The 18,831-nt window shown below is 38.1% G+C and overlaps 1 protein-coding gene across 1 annotated transcript in view; it reads left to right on the plus strand.

Annotated features, from left to right (window-relative positions):
- NME8 (NME/NM23 family member 8) overlaps nt 1–18,831 on the plus strand; it is a 76,028-nt gene that overhangs the window by 36,435 nt on the left and 20,762 nt on the right. The gene's annotated exons all lie outside the window — the stretch shown is intronic.

Consider the following 18,831-nt stretch of genomic DNA (forward strand, 5'->3'; position numbering starts at 1 on the left):
TGTTATTCTTTAGTTTCCTGTATTAGGTGATATCATAAGGTATTTTGCTTTCTTTGACTGACTTATTTCACTAAGCATAATTCTCTCTAGTTCCATCCATGTTCTGGCAAATGGCAGGAGTTCCTTCTTTTTTTTCTGCTACATAGTATTCCATTGTGTAAATGGACCACAGTTTTTTGATCCACTCATCTACAGATGGGCACTTAGGCTGTTTCCAGCACTTGACTATGGTTAACAGTGCTGCAATGAACATAGGGGTGCATAAGTTCTTTTGAATTGGTATTTCAAGATTCTTCGGGTATAATCCTAGTAGTGGAATCGCTGGTTCAAAAGGCAGTTCCTTTTTTAATCTTTTGAGGTAATTCCATACTGTTTTCCATAGTGGCTGCACTAGTCTGCATTCCCACCAACAGTGTAGTAGGGTTCCTGTTTCTACACATCCTCGTCAGCATTTGTTGTTTGTTGATTTGTTGATGATGGCCATTCTGACAGGTGTAAGGTGGTATCTCATTGTGGTTTTTACTTGCATCTCTCTGATGGCCAATGATGTTGAGCATTTTTTCATGTGCCTATGGACCTTCTGTAGGTCCTCTTCGGAGAAGTGTTTGTTCAGGTCCTTTGCCCATTTTTTAATTGGGTTGTTTGTTTTCTTGATGTTGAGTTTTATAAGCTCTTTATATATTTTTGAGATCAGTCCCCTGTCTGTGATATCATCGGCAAATATGTTTTCCCATATGGTTGGTTTCCTTTTCATCTTGCTGATGTTTTCTTTTGATGAGCAGAAACTTTTTAGTTGGATGTAGTCCCATTTGTTTATTTTTTCCTTTATTTCTCTTGCCTTAGGAGATGTATCCGTGAAGATATTGTTACATGGGATATCTGAAATTTTCCTGCCTATGTTTTCCTCTAGGACTTTTATGGTATCACGGCTTACATTTAAGTCTTTAATCCACCTTGAGTTTATTCTCGTGTGTGGTGTAAGTTGGTGGTCTAGTTTCATTTTTTTGCACGTCCCTGTCCAGTTCTCCCAACACCATTTGTTAAAGAGGCTCTTCGCACTCCATTTTATGTTCCTTCCTCCTTTATCAAAGATTAGTTGACCATAGAGGCCTGGGCTTATTTCTGGGCTTTCAATTCTGTTCCACTGATCTATATGTCTGTTTTTATGCCAGTACCAGACTGTTTTGATCACAGTGGCTTTGTAGTATTGTTTGATGTCTGGTATCGTGATTCCTCCTGCTGTGTTCTTCTGTTTCAAGATTGTTTTTGCTATTCGGGGTCTTTTTTGTTTCCATATGAATTTTTGGAGGATTTGTTCTAGGTCAGTGAAATATGTCATTGGTATTTTAATAAGGATTGCATTGAATTTGTAAATTGCTTTGGGTAGCATGACCATTTTGATGATGTTGATTCTTCCCATCCAAGAACATGGTATTCGCCTCCATTTATTTGTATCTTCCTTAATTTCTTTCTTCAATGTTGTGTAATTTTCAGTGTAGAGGTCTTTTATCTCTTTGGTTAAGTTTATTTCTAGGTACTTTATTTTTCTTGTTTTTGTAGTAAATGGTATTTTCTTTTTTGTCTCTGTCTCCGATATTTTATTGTTGGTGTACAGAAATGCCTTAGATTTCTATATATTTATTTTGTACCCTGATATTTTGTCAAATTCACTTATTATATCGAGTAGTCTTTTAGTGGAATTTATAGGGTTTTCTAGGTATACTATCATGTCATCTGCATATAATGATAGTTTTCCTTCTTCTTTCCCAATTTGGATGCCTTTTATTTTCTTTTCTTGTCTGATTGCTGTGTCTAGGACTTCCAACACTATGTTTAATAGACGTGTAGAGAGTGGACAGCTTTGCGTAGTTCCTGATTTCAGGGGGATTCCTTTCAGTTTTTGTCCATTGAGTATGGTGTTGGCTTCAGGCTTCTCATATATAGCCTTAATTATGGTAAGGTATGCTCCCTCTATTCCCATTTTGCTGAGTGTTTTCATCATAAATGGGTGTTGTACTCTATCAAATGTCTTTTCTGCATCTATTGATATGATCACGTGATTTTTATCTTTCATTTTGTTTAGGTGATGTATTATATTTATTGATTTGCAAATATTAAACCATCCTTGCATCCCTGGGATGAATTGCACTTGATCGTGCTTTATGATCTTTTTGATGTATTGCTGGATCCTGTTTGCCAATATTTTATTGAGAATTTTAGCATCTGTGTTCATCAGTGATATTGGCCTGTACTTTTTTTTCTTTGTTGTGTCTTGACCTGGTTTTGGAAATAGGGTAATACTGGCTTCATAGAAAGAGTTTGGGATTTTTCCCTCTTCTTGGATTTTTTGGAATAGTTTAAGAAGGATAGGAGTTAGTTCTTCCCTAAATGTTTAGTAAAATTTGCCTGTGAAGCCACCGGTCCAGGGCTTTTGTGTACAGGTAGATTTTTGATTACTGTTTCAATTACCTTCTTTGTTATTGGTCTGTTGAGACTTTCTGCTTCTTCTTGATTCAGTTTTGGAAGGTTATATGTTTCTAGAAATTTGTCCATTTCTTTTAGGTTGTCAAATTTCTTGCCATACAGTTTTTTGTAGTAATTTCTTACACTTGTTTGTATTTCTGTGGTATTAGTCGTGATTTCTCCTCTTTCATTTCTGATTTTGTTTATTTGGGTCTTCTCTTTTTTTTTTTGATGACTTCTCCCTTTTTTTCTTGATGAGCCTGGTTAGAGGCTTGTCAATTTTGTTTATTTTTTTGAAGAACCAGCTCCTAGTTTTGTTGATTTTTTGGATTGTTTGTTTAGTCTCTATGTCATTTAATTCTGCTCTGATCTTGATGATTTTTTTCCTTCTTCTTGCCCTAGGCTTTGTTTGTTGTTGTTGTTCTAGTTCTTGTAGCTTTAGGATTAGATTTTTTATTTGAGATTCTTTTATCTTTTTCTGGTATGCCTGTATTGCTATGAACTTCCCTCTTGAGACTGCTTTTGCTGTGTCCCATAGGTTTTGGGCTGTTATGTGTTCATTATCATTAGTTTCTAGAAATTTCTTGATTTCTTCTTTGATGCCATTGTTTACCCATTCATTATTTAATACCATGTTATTCATTCTCCATGAGTTTGGGTGTCTTTGATTTTTTTCTCTGAGGTTGATTTTTAGTTTCAAGGCATTGTTGTCTGAAAAGATGCTTAATATGATTTCAATTTTCTTGAACTTGTTGAGGCTTTTTTTGTGTCCTATCATGTTGCCTATCTTTGAAAATGTCCCATGTGCATTTGAAAAGAATGTATATTGTGCTTCTTTGGGGTGAAAATTTCTATATATATCAGTTAAGTTAATGTGGTTTAGTGTGTTGTTCAATGCCTGTATATCCTTGGGGTTTCTTTGCTTCGATGATCTGTCTATTGTTGATAATGGTGTGTTGAAGTCCCCTACTATGAGTGTGTTGTTGTTAGTATCATTCTTGTTGTCTTCTAGTATTTTCTTTATGTATTTGGGTGCTCCTATGTTGGGTGCATATATGTTTATCAGTGTTATATCTTCTTGATGGATTGTTCCTTTAAGTATTATGAAATGACCTTCTTTGTCTTTTTTATTGCCCTTGCTTTGAAATCCATTTTGTCTGATATGAGGACTGCTACCCCAGCTTTTTTTCCATGTCTGTTTGCTTGGAATACTTTTTTGTATCCCTTCACTTTCAGTCTGTGTAAATCTTTATTTTTGAGGTGTGTTTCTTGTAGACAGCAAATATGTGGGTCCTGTTTTCTTATCCATTCCATTACCCTATGTCTTTTAATTGAAGCATTTAATCCATTTACATTTAAGGTTATTATTGACGTGTATTTATTCATTTTCCTTTGTATCTCTGTTCTTCTACTCTTTTTTTTTCCCTCTCTTCCTTTTTCTTAGAACATTCCCTTTATCATCTCTTGCAGTGCTGGTTTGGTGGAGATGTATTCTTTTAGTCTTCCTTTGTCTGAGAAACTCCTTATTTCCCCTTCCATTTTGAATGAGAGCCTTGCTGAGTAGAGTATTCTTGGTTGTAGGCCTTTGTTTTTCATTGCTTGAAATATTTTTGACCATTCCCTTCTGGCTTGTAGAGTTTCTGTTGCGAAATGGGTCGATAGCCTTATTGGAGCTCCCTTGTATGTTATTTGCTGTTTTTCTCTTGCTGCTTTTAGGATTCTCTCTTTGTCTTGGAATGTTGCCATTTTAACTATGATGTGCCTTGAAGTGGGTTTTTTTGGGTTCCTCTTCATTGGAACTCTCTGTGCTTCCTGGACTTGCATAGATTTTTCTCTCATCAAGTTGGGAAAATTTTCTGTCACTATTTCTCCTATCAGTTTATCTATTCCTTGTTCCTCTGATACCTCTTGAATTCTAATGACTCTGATATTGTTTTTCCTTATGCTATCCTGTAGTTCCCTTACATCTTCTTCATACTTTTTCAATCTTTTTTCATTTTGCTGTATTGTCTGAGAATTTTTTCCTACATTATCTTCTAACTCACTAATCTGATCCTCTGCTTCATTTAGTCTGTTTTTGACTGATTCTGCTGTGTTTTTCAGTTCAGAGATTGAATTCTTCATTTCTTCTTGGTTCTTGTTAACAGTTTCTATGCCTTTTTTTATGCTGGTGTAGTTCTCTGCAAGTTCCCTGTAATTTTCTTGGAGCTGTTGTTAACTTCCTTGGAGGTTGTCATAGTTGTTTTTAAGGTTGTTGAATATATTGACCTTCATCACCACCATTGTTTTGAATTCCATGTCTGACATTTGCGCTATGTCTATTCCATCTACCTCTCTTTCTGGGAATTGCTTTTGTCTTTTCATTGAGAGGTTATTTCTGCGTCTTACCATGTTGGATTCTTCTTGTTTCTTTGTTTTTTTGGGGGGGCGTTTGTCTGCCTTGACTTCCCATCTTTGTGGTATGATATTCTTTATAGGAGATCCGGGGGTTTCAGGTGTGCGGTCTTTTTGATCTCCTGATCCTGTTGTTCTTGGGGTACCCTTTATGTTGCTTGTTTATGCTGTCTGGTTATATTTCAGATGCTCTTTGTTAGGATCTCCCTTCAGGCTAGTTGATTTAGTCACTCTATCCACTTTGTTTTGAGTTCTTTTGTGGAGGTGTCAGTTCAGCCTTTGTTTGTCCTCTTGTTTTTCTGTGTCCACAGCTGGTCTAATGAGGTGGGTCAGAAGTTCCTGTTCCGTGCAGCAGTGGTGTGCCCCTGTACTGGGCGTTCCTTTGGTGCCTGTTGGAGCTAGCCAAGGTGCCCTTGCACGCATGCCTGTGAGCATGCAGAGGGGCCCAAGAGCTTGCCTCAGGCCTGCTGCGCTGCATTCTAGGAGTTGGTCTCTTGCCTCTTAGGGCTGGACCCCAGACTCTTGGGCACAGTTGAAGTGAGCTATTGGGGCCTATTGAAGCCTGTGAGGTGCTTTTGCGCTTGCGTGCCCGTGCGCGCCTAAGGCGGCCAGGGAGCTAGCCTCAGGCCTGCCACGCCGTGCTCCGGGAGTTGGTCTCTCGCCTCCTGGTTCTGGGCCCTGGACACTCTTGCACAGTGGAAGTGATTGGCGACTATTGAAGTCTGAGAGCTGCTTTTGCGCTTGCGCGCCCAAGGGGGCCAGGGACCTAGCCTCAGGCCTGTCGTGCCACACTCGGGGAGTTCGTCTCTCACCTCCCAGTGCTGGGCCCGGGGCACTTGTGCTAAGTATAAGTGAGTGTCTGTGAGTTGCTGCTGCCCGCTGTTCCCCTGTCTCAGCTGCCCACCATTCCTGCACCCTCCTGGGCAGGTATGAGCAAAGCCTGAGCGAGTGCTTTCCACTCTGGCCTGGCGCCCACTGGAGCTGGCCATGGGGGACTGCGCACAGTCTTCTGCATGTCCAGTGGGCCCTCCCTGTGCCCGTTGGGGCACTGATCTTATGTCTGTTTGGGTGTATCCGAGGGGCACCTGGACGCGTGGCCCTGCACACCTGGGCCAGTGAGTGAGGGCACTTCCCTATGTGCACCCACGCGACCCAAGGGGAGGGTTGGGGAGTGGGCGAGTGCACTTCTGTGCCTGCACTCCTCAAGAATGTCCTATCACCCCCTAACTTCCCCCGCCTCTCTGCAGTTCACAAGAGAAAAATACAAAGGAAAAATTACGTTTTCACTTGCACAGCAGCACGCTGTCTCCTGTCTTCCAGCGCCAATGCCACCTGGTCAAGTCCCATCTCTACCAGTGGGCAGAGATCCACTTTCCTCCTGACTCCCCTCTGGGGAAGCCTGTGGTCGCCAAAAAGCCTTTGTGTCCTTACAGCTGTAGCTCGGGAAGCCACCCCAGTCAGGAATCTCGTTTCGTCCCTTTTTCCTCCACTATCCTCACTAAACAGGTTGTTCCCAGATGGTTTTTCTCTAATCCAGCAGTGCCAAGGCTCGACTCCTGCCAGTGTCCAGCTTCTCACTGAGATATTCTGTCTGCAATTAGCCCAAACTACAGACGGAACTCAGGAGCCTGAGAGCGTAGCCTCCTTTCACTCCTTCGCCATCTTCCTCCTAATTCTGATTTTCCTCGAATCACGATTTTTCTCCCTAAGATTACCCTCCTTGTCATTAAAGGGACTGCATTAAGTCCATTTGTAATTTATCCTGTTCATGTGCATAAACACAACAAGAGCAGCAAATGATCACTTATGATCTTTAGTTCTGCTTTGCTGGAACTTATGCAAGGAACATTTAGGGTGACCTTTTGTCTACCCTTCAGGGCATAGAAGCTGAGCCACATACCTGGCATTCAGCCTTGCCTGTACACATCTGTTTTGTTCAAGTCCTTCATGTTTTGCACTGTGCCTTAAGGTCCCTTCTAGCCATCTTTCAGGAAAACAACCTTCATTCTTTCCCTGGAAAGATTGCCGTGGACCACACAACCAACCAAGGTATCAGGCCTTTTATCTTGTGGGCTTTTATTACCTTCAAAAGTCAATCCTAGTTCCTCAGGGCTTTTTGATAACAAAAAGAGCACAAGCATGTCTCCTTTAAGCATGACATTCCAGTCAAAGTCTTGGTCAAAAATAAACCTCTAATGACAACTGGTCTCATTAGTTTTATGCAAAGAACCTTATGTCATTACTTACTTCTTCAGAATGCCAAATTCTGGAGGGATTAGATAGGGAGAAAAATATATAATGTGAAGGAAAATTCTTATCCTTCTAATATTCACTGAAATTGCATTTCCATTCTTTATATTTTCATTTTTTCCCCCACTAAAAATTTTTCTGTTTGTTTTTCCATTACAGTTGTCCCACCTTTTTTCCCTCTTGCTTCCCCACACCCTGCCTACCCCTTCTCCCACAGTCAGTCCCCACCCAGTTGCCCATGTCTATGTGTCATTTATACATGTTCTTTCACTAAACCCTTCCTCTTCTTACTCCTCTTCTCTTCCTCCTCCTCCTCCCCTCTTGTTACTGTTAGTCTATTCCTTGTTTACATACCTCTGGTTCAATTTTTCTCATTTGTTTGTGTTGTTCATTAGTTTCCTGTAATAAGTGATAGCATAAGATATTTTTCTTTCATTTCCTGGATTATTTCACTAAGCTTTATTCTCTATAGTTCCATCCATGTTGTTGCAAATGGTAGAAGCTCCTTCTTTCCTTCTGCTACATAGAACTCCATTGTGTAAATATACCACAGTTTTTTGATCCACTCATCTACAGATGGAAACTTAGGTTGTTTCCAGCACTTGGCTATTGTAAATAGTGCTGCTATGAACATAGGGGTAGATAGGTTATTTTGAATTGGTGTTACAGAATTTTTCGGATATAATCCTAGCAATGGAATTGCTGGTTCAAAAGGCAGTTTCATTTTTAGTTTTTTGAGGAAATTCCAAACTGTTTTTCATAGTGGCTGCACCAATTTGCATTCCCACCAACAGTGCACCAGAGTTTCCATTTCTCCGCATCCTCGTCAGAATAAGTTGTTTGTTGATTTGTTAATGATGGCCATTCTGACTGGTGTGAGGTGGTATCTCATTGTGGTTTTTATTTGCATCTCTCTGATGGTTAGTGATGTTGAGCATTCTTTCATGTGTCTATGGACCCTCTCTATGTCCTCTTTGGAGACGTGTTTGTTTTTTAATTGGGTTGTCTGTCTTCTTGGTGTTGAGTCTTATAAGTTCTTTATATATTTTTGAGATTAATTACTTGTCTGAGGTATCATTGGCAAATATAATTTTCTATACAGTTGGTTTCCTTTTCATCTTGCTGATGTTTTCTTTTGCTGAGCAGAAACTGTTTAGTTTGATGTAGTCCCATTTGTTTATTTTTCCTTTATTTCTCTTGCCTTAGGAGATATATCAGTGAATATGTTGCTTCATGGGATATCTGAAATTTTCATGCCTGTGTTTTCCTCTAGGACTTTTATGGTGTCACGGCTTACATTTAAGTCTTTGATCCATCTTGAGTTTATTCTGGTGTATGGTGTAAGTTGGTGGTTTAGTTTCATTTTTTTGCATGTCCCTGACAGTTCTTCTATCACCATTTGCTGAAGACACTCTTCTCATTCCATTTTATGTTTCTTCCTCTTTTGTCAAATATTAGTTGACCATCTAGACCTGGGTTTATTTCTGGGCTCTCTGTTCTGTTCCATTGATCTATATGTCTGTTCTTATGCCAGTACCAGGCTGTTTTGATTACCATGGCCTTGAAGTATAGTTTGATATCCAGTATTGTGATTCCTCCTATTATGTTCTTCTTATTCAAGATTACTGTGGCTATTCGGCCTCTTTTTTGGTTCCATATAAATTTTTGAAGAATTTGTTTTAGGTCAGTGAAATATGTTGTTGGTATTTTAATAAGGGATTGCATTGACTCTATAAATTGCTTTGCGTAGTATGGACATTTTAATGATGTTTATTTTTCCCATCCATGAACATGGTATTTGTTTCCATTTATTTGTATCTTCCTTAATTTCTTTCTTCAGTATTATGTAGTTTTCAGAGTACAGGTCTTTTACCTCCTTGTTTAGGTTTATTCCTACGTGCTGTATTTTTCTTGTTGCTATAGTAAATGGGATTTTTTCCCCTAGTTTCTATCTCTGATATTATATTGTTGGTGTACAGAAATGCCTTCAATTTATGAATATTGACTTTGTACCCTGCTATTTTGTGAAATTTACTTATTAGGTAAGGCAGTTTTTTAGTGGAGTCTGTAGGATTTTTTATGTGCACTATCATGTCATCTGCAAATAATGACAGTTTTACTTCCTCTTTTCCAGTTTGGATGGCTTTTATTTCTCTTTCTTCTCTGATTTTGTGGCTGTAACTTCCAAGACTATGTTCAATAGGAGTGAAGAGAGTGTACATCCTTGTCTTGTTCCTGCTCTTATGGGGAATACTTTCAATTTTTGCCCATTGAGTTTGACATTGGTTTCGGGTTTCTCATATATGACCTTTATTATGTTGAGGTATGCTCTCTCTGTTCATAGTTTGCTGAGTGTTTTCATCGTAAATATGTCTTATACTTTATCAAATGCCTTTTCAGCATCTATTGATATGATCATGTGATTTTTGTTTTTCATTTTGTTTAGGTGGTGTGTTATGTTTATTGATTTGCATACATTAAACCATCCTTGCAACCCTGGGATGAATCCTACTTGATTTGATGTATGATCTTTCTAATATGTTGCCTGATCCTGTTTGCCAATATTTTGTTGAGGACTTTAGTATCTATGTTCATCAGCGATATTGGCCTGTAGTTTTCTTTCTTTGTTGTGTCTTGACCTGGTTTTGGAATTAGGGTAATACTGGCTTCATAGAAAAAGTTTGGGAGTCTTCCCTCTTCTTGGATTTTTTGGAATAGTTTGAGAAGGATAGGAGTTAGTTCTTCCCTAAACGTTTTATAAATTTCACCTGTGAAGCCATCCAGTCCACAGCTTTTGTGTGCCAGGAGTTTTTTTATTACTGCTTCAATTTCACTCTTTATCAGTCTGTTCAGGCTTTCTCCTTCTTGATTCAGTTGAATAGATTATGTTTCCAGAAATTTGTCTATTTCATGTAGGTTGTCAAATTTCTTGCAATACAGTTGTTTATAATAATTTCTTATAGTCCCTTGTATTTCTGTGGTATCGGTTGTAAAGTCTCCCCCTTCATTTCTGATTTTACTTTTTAGGGTCTTCTCTCTTTATTTTTCTTGATGAGCCTGGTTAAAAGCTTGTTGATTTTGTTTATCTTTTCAAAGTATATCAGATCCTGGTTTCACTGATCTTTTGAATTGTTTGTTTTTCTTTACGTCATTTAATTCTGCTCTGATCTTGATTGTTTCCTTCCTTCTACTCTCTCTGGGTTTTGTTTGCTTTTGTTCCTCTAGTTATTGTAGCTGTAGGGTTAGATTTTTTATTTGAGATTCTTCTATCCTTTTCTGGTAGGCCTGCACTGCTATGAATTTTACTCTCAAGACTGCTTTTTCTGTATCCCATAGGTTTTGGGCTGTTGTGTGTTCATTATCATTAATTTCCAGAAATTTCTTGATTTTTTTCCTTGATGTTATTCTTAGCCCATTCATTATTTAATAGCATGTTATTCATTCTCCATGAGTTTCGATGTCTTTGATTTTTTTTCTTGAGGTTGGTTTCTAGTTTCAAGGCATTGTGGTATGAAAATATGCTTGATATAATTTAAATTTTCTTGAATTTGTTGAAGCTTGTTTTGTGTCCTACCATGTGGTCTATCTTTAAAAATATTCCATGTGCACTTGAAAAGAATTTATAAGGGGACTTTAACACCCCATTATCAACAATAGACAGATTTTAGAAGCAAAGAAACACCAAGGATATTGAGGCATTGAACAACACACTAAACCAAATAGACTTAACTGATATATATAGAACTTTTCACCATAAAGAAGGAAAATATACATTTTTTTGAAATGCACATGGGACATTTTCAAAGATATACCACATGATAGAACACAAAACAAGCCTCAACAAATTCAGTAAAATTGAAATTATAACAAGCATCTTTTCAGAAAACAATGCCTTGAAACAAGAAATCAACCTCAAGGAAAAAAATCAACGACATCCAAACTCATGGAGAATGAATAACATGGTATTAAATAATGAATGGGTTAACAATGACATCAAGGAAGAAATCAAGAAAAAAAATTCTGGAAATTAATGATATTGAACATGTAACAGCCCAAAACCCAAGGGGACACATCAAAAGAAGTCTTGAGAGGAAAGTTTATAGCAATATAGGCCTACCTGAAAAGGATAGAAGAATCTCAAAAAAAAAAAAAAAAAAGAAAAATCTAACCATACAGCTACAAAAACTAAAAAAAAAAAAAACAATAAACAAAGCCCAGGGCGAGTAGAAGTAAGGAAATCATCAAGATCAGAGCAGAATTAAATGACATGGAGACTAAAGAAACAATTCAAAAGATCAACAAAAGTAGGAGCTGTTTCTTTGAAAAAATAAACAAAATCAACAAGCCCTTAGGCAGACTCATCAAGAAAAAAAGAGAGAGGACCCAAATAAACGAAATCAGAAAGAAAAGAGGAGAAATTATGACTGATATCACAGAAATACATATGGTCATAGAAAATTACTATAAAAAACTGTATGGCAAAAAACTTGACAACCTAGATGAAATGGACAAATTTCTAGAAACATAATCTTTCAAAACTGAATCAAGAAGAAGCAGAAAGCCTGAACAGACCAATAACAAAAAGTGAAATTGAAACAGTAATCAAAAATCTCTTGGCACACAAAAGCTCTGGACCGGATGGCTTCATGGGTGAATTTTATAAAACATTTAGTGAAGAACTAACTCCTATCCTTCTCAAAAAATTCCAAAAAATCCAAGAAGAGAGAAGACTCCCAAACTTTTTCTATGAAGCCAGTATTACCCTATTTCCAAAACCAGTTCAAGACACAACAAAGAAAGAAAACTACAGGCCAATATCGCTGATGAACATAAATGCTAAAATCCTCAACAAAATATTGGCAAACAAGATCCAGCAACATATTAGATAGATCATACACCACGATCAAGTAGGATTCATCCCAGGGTTGCAAGGATGGTTTAATATTCGCAAATCAATAAATATAGTACACCACCTAAACAAAATGAAAGACAAAAATTACATGATCATATCAATAGATTCAGAAAAAGCATTTGATAAAGTACAACACCCATTTATGATGAAAACTCTCAACAAAATTGGAATAGAGGAAGCATACCTCAACATAATAAAAGCCATATATGTGAAATCTGAATCCAAAATCATACTCAATGGACAAAAATTGGAAGAATTCCCTCTGAGATCAGGAAGAATACAAGGATGTCCACTCTCTCCACTCCTATTCAACATAGTGTTGGAAGTTCTAGCCATAGCAATCCAACAAGAAAAAGAAGTAAAAGGCATCCAAACTGGAAAAGAGGAAGTAAAACTGTCATTATTTTCAGATGACATTATAGTATACTTAGAAAACCCTATAGACTACACCAAAATACTACTCGACATAATAAGCAAATTTAGCAAAATAGCAGGGTACAAAGTAAATATACAGAAATCTAAGACATTTCTGTACACCAACAATATAATATCAGAGATAGAAATTTTTAAAAAAATCTCGTTTACTATAGTAATAAGGAAAATAATGTACTTAGGAATAAACTTAACCAAAGAGATAAAAGACCTGTACTCATAAAACTACATAACACTGAAGAAAGAAATTAAGGAAGATACAAATAAATGGAAACAAATACCATGTTCATAGATGGGAAGAATCAACATTATTAAAATGTCTATATTACCCAAAGCAATTTATAGATTCAATGCAATCCCTATTAAAATACCAATGACATATTTCATAGACCTAGAACTAATACTTCAAAAATTTATGTGGAACCAAAAAAGACCCTGAATAGCCAAAGCAATCTTGAGTCAGAAGAACGCAGCAGAAGGAATCACAATACCAGACATCAAACTCTGCCAGAAAGTCACTGTGATGAAAGCAGCCTGTTACTAGCATAAGAACAGACATATAGATCAATGGAACATAGTAGAGAGCCCAGAAATACACCCAGGCATCTATGGTTAACTAATATTTGACCAAGGGGAAGGGGCATAAAATGGATTGAGAAGAGTTTCTTCAACAAATGGTGCTGGGAGAACTGGATTGGGATGTGCAAAAAAATGAAACTACACCACCAACTTATGCTACACATCAGAATAAACTCAAGATGGGTCAAATACTTTAATGTAAGCCATGACACTATACATGTCCTACAGAAAATCATAGGCAGAAAAATTGCAGATATCCCAGGTAGCAATATTTTCACTGATACATCTCCTGAGGGAAGTGAAATTAAGAAAAAAAAAATAAACAAAAGGGACTACATCAAACTAAAGAGTTTCTGCTCAGCAAAAGAAAAAACATCAGCAAGATGAAAAGGGACCCAATCATACGGGAAAAAATATTTCCCAAGGATACCTCAGACAAGGGATTGATCTCCAAAATATATAAAGAACTTACACATCTCAACACCAAGAAGACAGACAGCCCAATTAAAAAATGGACAAAAGACCTGAACAAACTCTTCTCTCAGGAAGATACACAGAGGGTCCATAGACACATGAAAGAATGCTCAACGTCACTAACCATCAGAGAGATGCAAATAAAAACCACAATGAGATACCACTTTACATCTGTCAGAATGGCCATGATCAACAAATCAACTAACAAGTGCTGGCGAGGATGTGGAGAAACGGGAACCCTACTGCACTTTTGGTGGGAATACAAACTGGTGCAGCTGCTATGGAAAACAGTATGGAATTTCCTCAAAAAACTAAAAATGGGACTGCCTTTTGAACCAGCGATTCCACTGCTGGGATTATACCCGAAGAAACTGAAACCGCAGTTCAAAAGAATTTATGCACCCCTATGTTCATAGCAGCACTGTTTACAATAGCGAAGTGCTGGAAACAGCCTAGGTGCCCATTTGTAGATGAGTTGATTAAAAAACTGTGGTGCATTTACACAATGGAATACTATGCAGCAGAAAGAAAGAAGGAACTCCTATCATTTGTGACAACATGGATGGAACTAAAGAGAACTACGCTTAGTGAAATAAGCCAGGCAATGAAAGAAAAATGCCATATAATATCACCTGATACAGGAGACTAAGGAACCACACAAACAAATGAACAAAACAGAACAAGGAACCAATAACAGTTATCTGGAAGCAGTGGGGAGGGAGAGACGAAGGAATAAGTAATGGAAGGGTCTTGTCAAAGAACATATATAAATGACTCATAAACATGGAGAACAGGGTGGGATTTGACTGTGGGAGAATGGGTGGGTTGAGTGTTGGGGAGCAATGAAGGAAAATGGGATAGGTGTAATGGAAAAGCAATAATGAAAAAAAGAAAAGGATGTATATTTGCTTCTTTGGGGTGAAAAGTTCTATATATATCAACTAAGTCAGTTTGATCTGGAGTGTTGTTCAATGCCTCACTATCCTTGCTGTTTCTTTACTTTGAAGATCTGTCCATTGTTAACAATGGGGTATTAAAGTCCCCTGCTATAAGTGTGTTGCTGTCTAATTCTTTCTGAAGTCTTCCAAGATTTTCCTTACATATTTGGGAGCTCCTATATTGGGTGCATATATGTTTACAAGGGTTATATCTTTCTTTCTTTCTTTCTTTCTTTTTAATGTGTTTTATTGATTATAATGTTACATTTGTCCCAATTTCCCTCCCCTCTTCTCCCCTCCACCCGGTGGCCTCCCTCCCTCCCCTTGTCCCCCCCTTTTAGACCATGTCCATTAGTTGTGCATATAGTTCTTCTCAACCTCTCTCTGTCTATTCCATTCCCTCCTACCATGCTCCTTAATTCCTATATCATCTCCCTCCCTCTCCCCCTTCCCCCTCCCTGCTGACCTCCCCCCAATATGCTCCCCATATCTATAGTTCTTTTTCCACTCTCGTTGCCTGTTTAGTTTGCCTTTGTTTCAGTTCCCTAGCTTCTGTTGTTGTTTCTTGTGATACAGTTTTCATTTTAGTGTTCATAGTTTTGATCCTCCTTTTTCTAAACCAGTCCCTTTAACATCTCATATAACAGTGGTTTGGATCTAATGAACTCTTTCAGTTTTGTTTTGTCCTGGAAACACTTTCTCTGCCCTTCTATTCTGAATGACAATTTCGCTGGATAGAGTATTTGTGGTTGTAGGTTTTGGATTTTCATTACTTTGAATATTTCTTGCCAGTCCCTTCTTGCCTGCAGGGTCTCCCTTGAGAAGTCAGCTGATAGCCTAACTGGGACCCCTTTGTACATAATTCTTTGCTTCTCTCTTGCTGCTTTTAAGATTCTCTCTTTATCTTTAACTTTTGACATTTTGATTCTAATGTGTCTTGGTGTGGTTCTCCCTGGGTCCAGTTGTTTTGGAACTCTCTGTGCTTCCTGGACCTGTAAGTCTATTTCCTTCCCCAAGTTTGGGAAGTTCTGCTTTATTATATTTTCACCTAATTTTTGAATTTCTAGTTCATCTTCTTTGCCCTCTGGCAAACCAATGATTCTTATGTTGGGCCTTTTATAGCTGTCCCAGAGGTTTCTGATCCTCTCATCATTTTCCCTGCTTCCCGTTTTTTCTCTCTGCACTGGTTGACTGTTTGTTCCTTCTTTGTGTTCTGGTTTGTTGATTTGAACTCTGGATTTTATTTCCTCACCATCTGTCTCATATGTGGTTTTGTTCCTTTCAGTATGAGTGTTTTCCGATTCTTTCTCATCTTTTTCCAGATCTTTTGTTAATTCTGTAAGCCACCTGATAACAATGGCCCTGAACTGAGCCTCTGACAGGTTTCTTATTTGTTCATCTGTCAGATTCTTCATCTGTTGCCTGGTGAACTGCGCCACCGGGATTTCTATAGTTGTCTGCCTCATTTTGACAGATGCGTTTTGTTTTCTTGGGCCGGCTATAGGGGGCAGTGCCTGTGTACTCGTCACAACCCAGCGACCGGCGCCGATCCGCAACCTTTCTCACCGGCCCTTTGTTGTCACTGCCCAGCGACCAGTGGCGATCCACAACTATTTCGCCGCGCTGTGGCGGTTTGTGTGGGGGCAGGGGTCCAAGATGGATTCACACAGTTATTCAGCTAGGAGACCGGGATCCGTCCTCCCACCCCCTGGGCCTCACTGTTCGAGGTGATGTGGTGGCTGCTTCTCCCAGCGTTGGAGTCGCGAGCCACCGGGGTTTGACTGCAGCTGGGATTGTTCTCCCTGCCGCTGGGATTGTTCTCCCTGCCACTGTCCCTGGTGCAACCGCAAACAGCACCACCCACTTTCACTCTTCCTACCTGCCCAAGGAGCGCCGCTGGTTTATAACTTCATACGTTGGGCTTCTGTGTAGTTTTATTTTCTGGAATTTCTAGTTATCTTTTGTTTTGAAGTAGTTGTATTCCTCTCTAGTTGTAGAGGGTGGCCGAGCATGTCCGTCTAAGCCTCCATCTTGGCCGGAAGTCGGGTTATATCTTCTTGATGGATTGTTCTCTTAAGTATTTTGAAATGTCCTTCTTTGTCTCATTTTATGGCCTTTGCTGTGAAATCTGTTTTGCCTGATATAAGTATTGCACTCCCAGCTTTTTTTTCAAGTCAATTAGCTCAAAATATTTTTTTCCATCCCTTCACTTTCAGTCTGTAGATCTTTTGTTCTGAGGTGTATCTCTTGTAGACAGCATATATGTGGGTCATGTTTTCATATTCATTCTAATACACTATGGTTTTTGATTGGAGCTTTTAATCCATTTACATTTAAGGTTATTATTGGTAGGTACTTATTCATTGTCATTTTTCCCCTTTGTACTTGTGTCCCTCCCTGTCTCTCTCTGTTTCTTCATCTTTTTAAAGCAGAGCCTTTAGCATCTCCTGCAAAGCTGATTTGGTGGAAATGTATTCTTTTAGCCTCCTTTTGTCTGGGAAACTTCTTATTTCACCTCTCATTTTGAATGAGATCATTGCTGGGTAGAGTAGTCTTGGTTGTAGGCCTTTGTTTTTCATTGCATGGAATATTTTTTGACAGTCCCTTCTGGCTTGTAGTGTTTCTGTTGAGAAATCTTATGATAGCCTTATCAGAGCTCCCTTGTATGTTATTATCTGTTTCTCTCTTGCTGCTTTTATGATTCTTTGTCTTTCATTGTTGCCATTTTAATTATGATGTGTCTTGGAGTGGGCCTGTTTGGGTTCATCTTCATTGGGACCCTCTGTGCTTCCGGGACTTGTGTGACTTTTTCTCTCACCAAGTTAGGGAAGTTTTCTGTTGTTACCTTCAATCAGGTTTTCTATTCCTTGCTCCTCTCCTTCTCCTTTTGGTGTTCCTATGATATGGATATTATTACATTTCATGTTGTCCTGCAGCTCTCTTAAACCTCTTTATTCTTTTTTAGTCTTTTTTGTTTTGTTGCGCTGCCTGGGAATGTTTTTCTGTTATCCTTCTGCTCAGTGGTCCAATTTACTGCTTCTTGTAGCCTGCTTTTAATTTCTTCTACTGTGCTCTTTAATTCATAAGTTGTATTCTTCATTTCCTCCTGGCTCTTATTGATAGCTTCTTCTTCTTCTTCTTTTTTTTTAATGCTGGTGTAATTCTCAGTAAGTTTCTTGTAGTTTTCCCTGGAGTTCTTCATAGTTTTCTTTGAGCTTGCTGAGCTCATTGAGCTTTCCTATAATCCATGTTTTGCATTCCATGTCTGATAGTTTGCTCTTCTCTATTTCACTTAGCACTCTTTCTGGGGATTCCTCCTTTCCTTTCGGTGGGGTGTTATTTCTCTGTCTCCCCATTTTTGTGACTCTTTTTGTTTGTTGCTGCTTCTTAGATTGATCTGTACTTCCTGGCTCTGACCCTGGTGGTGTCAGATCGTGTACCAGTCTGGGCCTAGACATCCTGTTGGAGACTAGTTGAGATCTACTTCCTTTGTCTGTCTCCTTTATTTGTTAATTTATTCAATCTGTGATCAGCTGTCAGGCTTAAGCATTGAGGGTCGGGCAGGTTAATTCCATGCATTCTTTCTTTATCTATAGTAGCATTATCATTGATTATGGTCCATGGGCAATGGTAAACATTCTCCCTCTCCAATTATTAGTTGACTTAATTAATATCACTCTCTAAGTATAGCTCCTCCAATCTTTTCCAGATTCTGGTGTATATATGGAAGAGGGGAACACCAGACTATACCCTAGTACCCATATAGTGCTTATACTTTATAAAGTTTTCAAAAATAATATCACATATAATGGTTTATTGTTGCTTATTTCAGTATGTTTTTTAATAGTTACAATAGTGAGGATTTTCAAAATTGCATAGTTCTTTAGTTAGGCAATACTATTAATCATCTGATTTTTTTTTATTTTGACCTACTAAATGACCTTTCATAAATGTGCATTTTGAATACCTATTAAATACTTTCCTCTTTGCAATGCAGTAAGAGGCTACATAAATTTTGTTAATGTTTTGAATAAAAAGAAAATGAACACATCCATGTTTCAACTATAGTAAAGGAGAAGTTATCAAATTTCAATGTTGCTTGGATATTATCTCCTCTTGTCAGTTAGTAACTTAACAAACATGATTTGAGTATTTAAAAATTTTCAAATTGGAATGTCAGGAGAGTGGTCACTAAGATGTGCGTATAGCTCTGCAATATCACCTGAGCCCATGGAACCAGTTCAGGACTTGCTTCATAACAGAAGCTTCATGCTGGGTACTTTCAAATAAAATTGAGCTCACATTATTGGCATCATTTAATATAATAATGAAGTTGCTTTGAACCCAGATTACACTTATATTTAATTGTTTAGTACCTCGTTGGACTTG

The sequence above is a fragment of the Furipterus horrens genome, unplaced genomic scaffold (assembly GCF_987537825.1).
Source record: "Furipterus horrens unplaced genomic scaffold, mFurHor1.1.pri manual_scaffold_9, whole genome shotgun sequence".
Lineage (NCBI taxonomy): Eukaryota > Metazoa > Chordata > Mammalia > Chiroptera > Furipteridae > Furipterus > Furipterus horrens.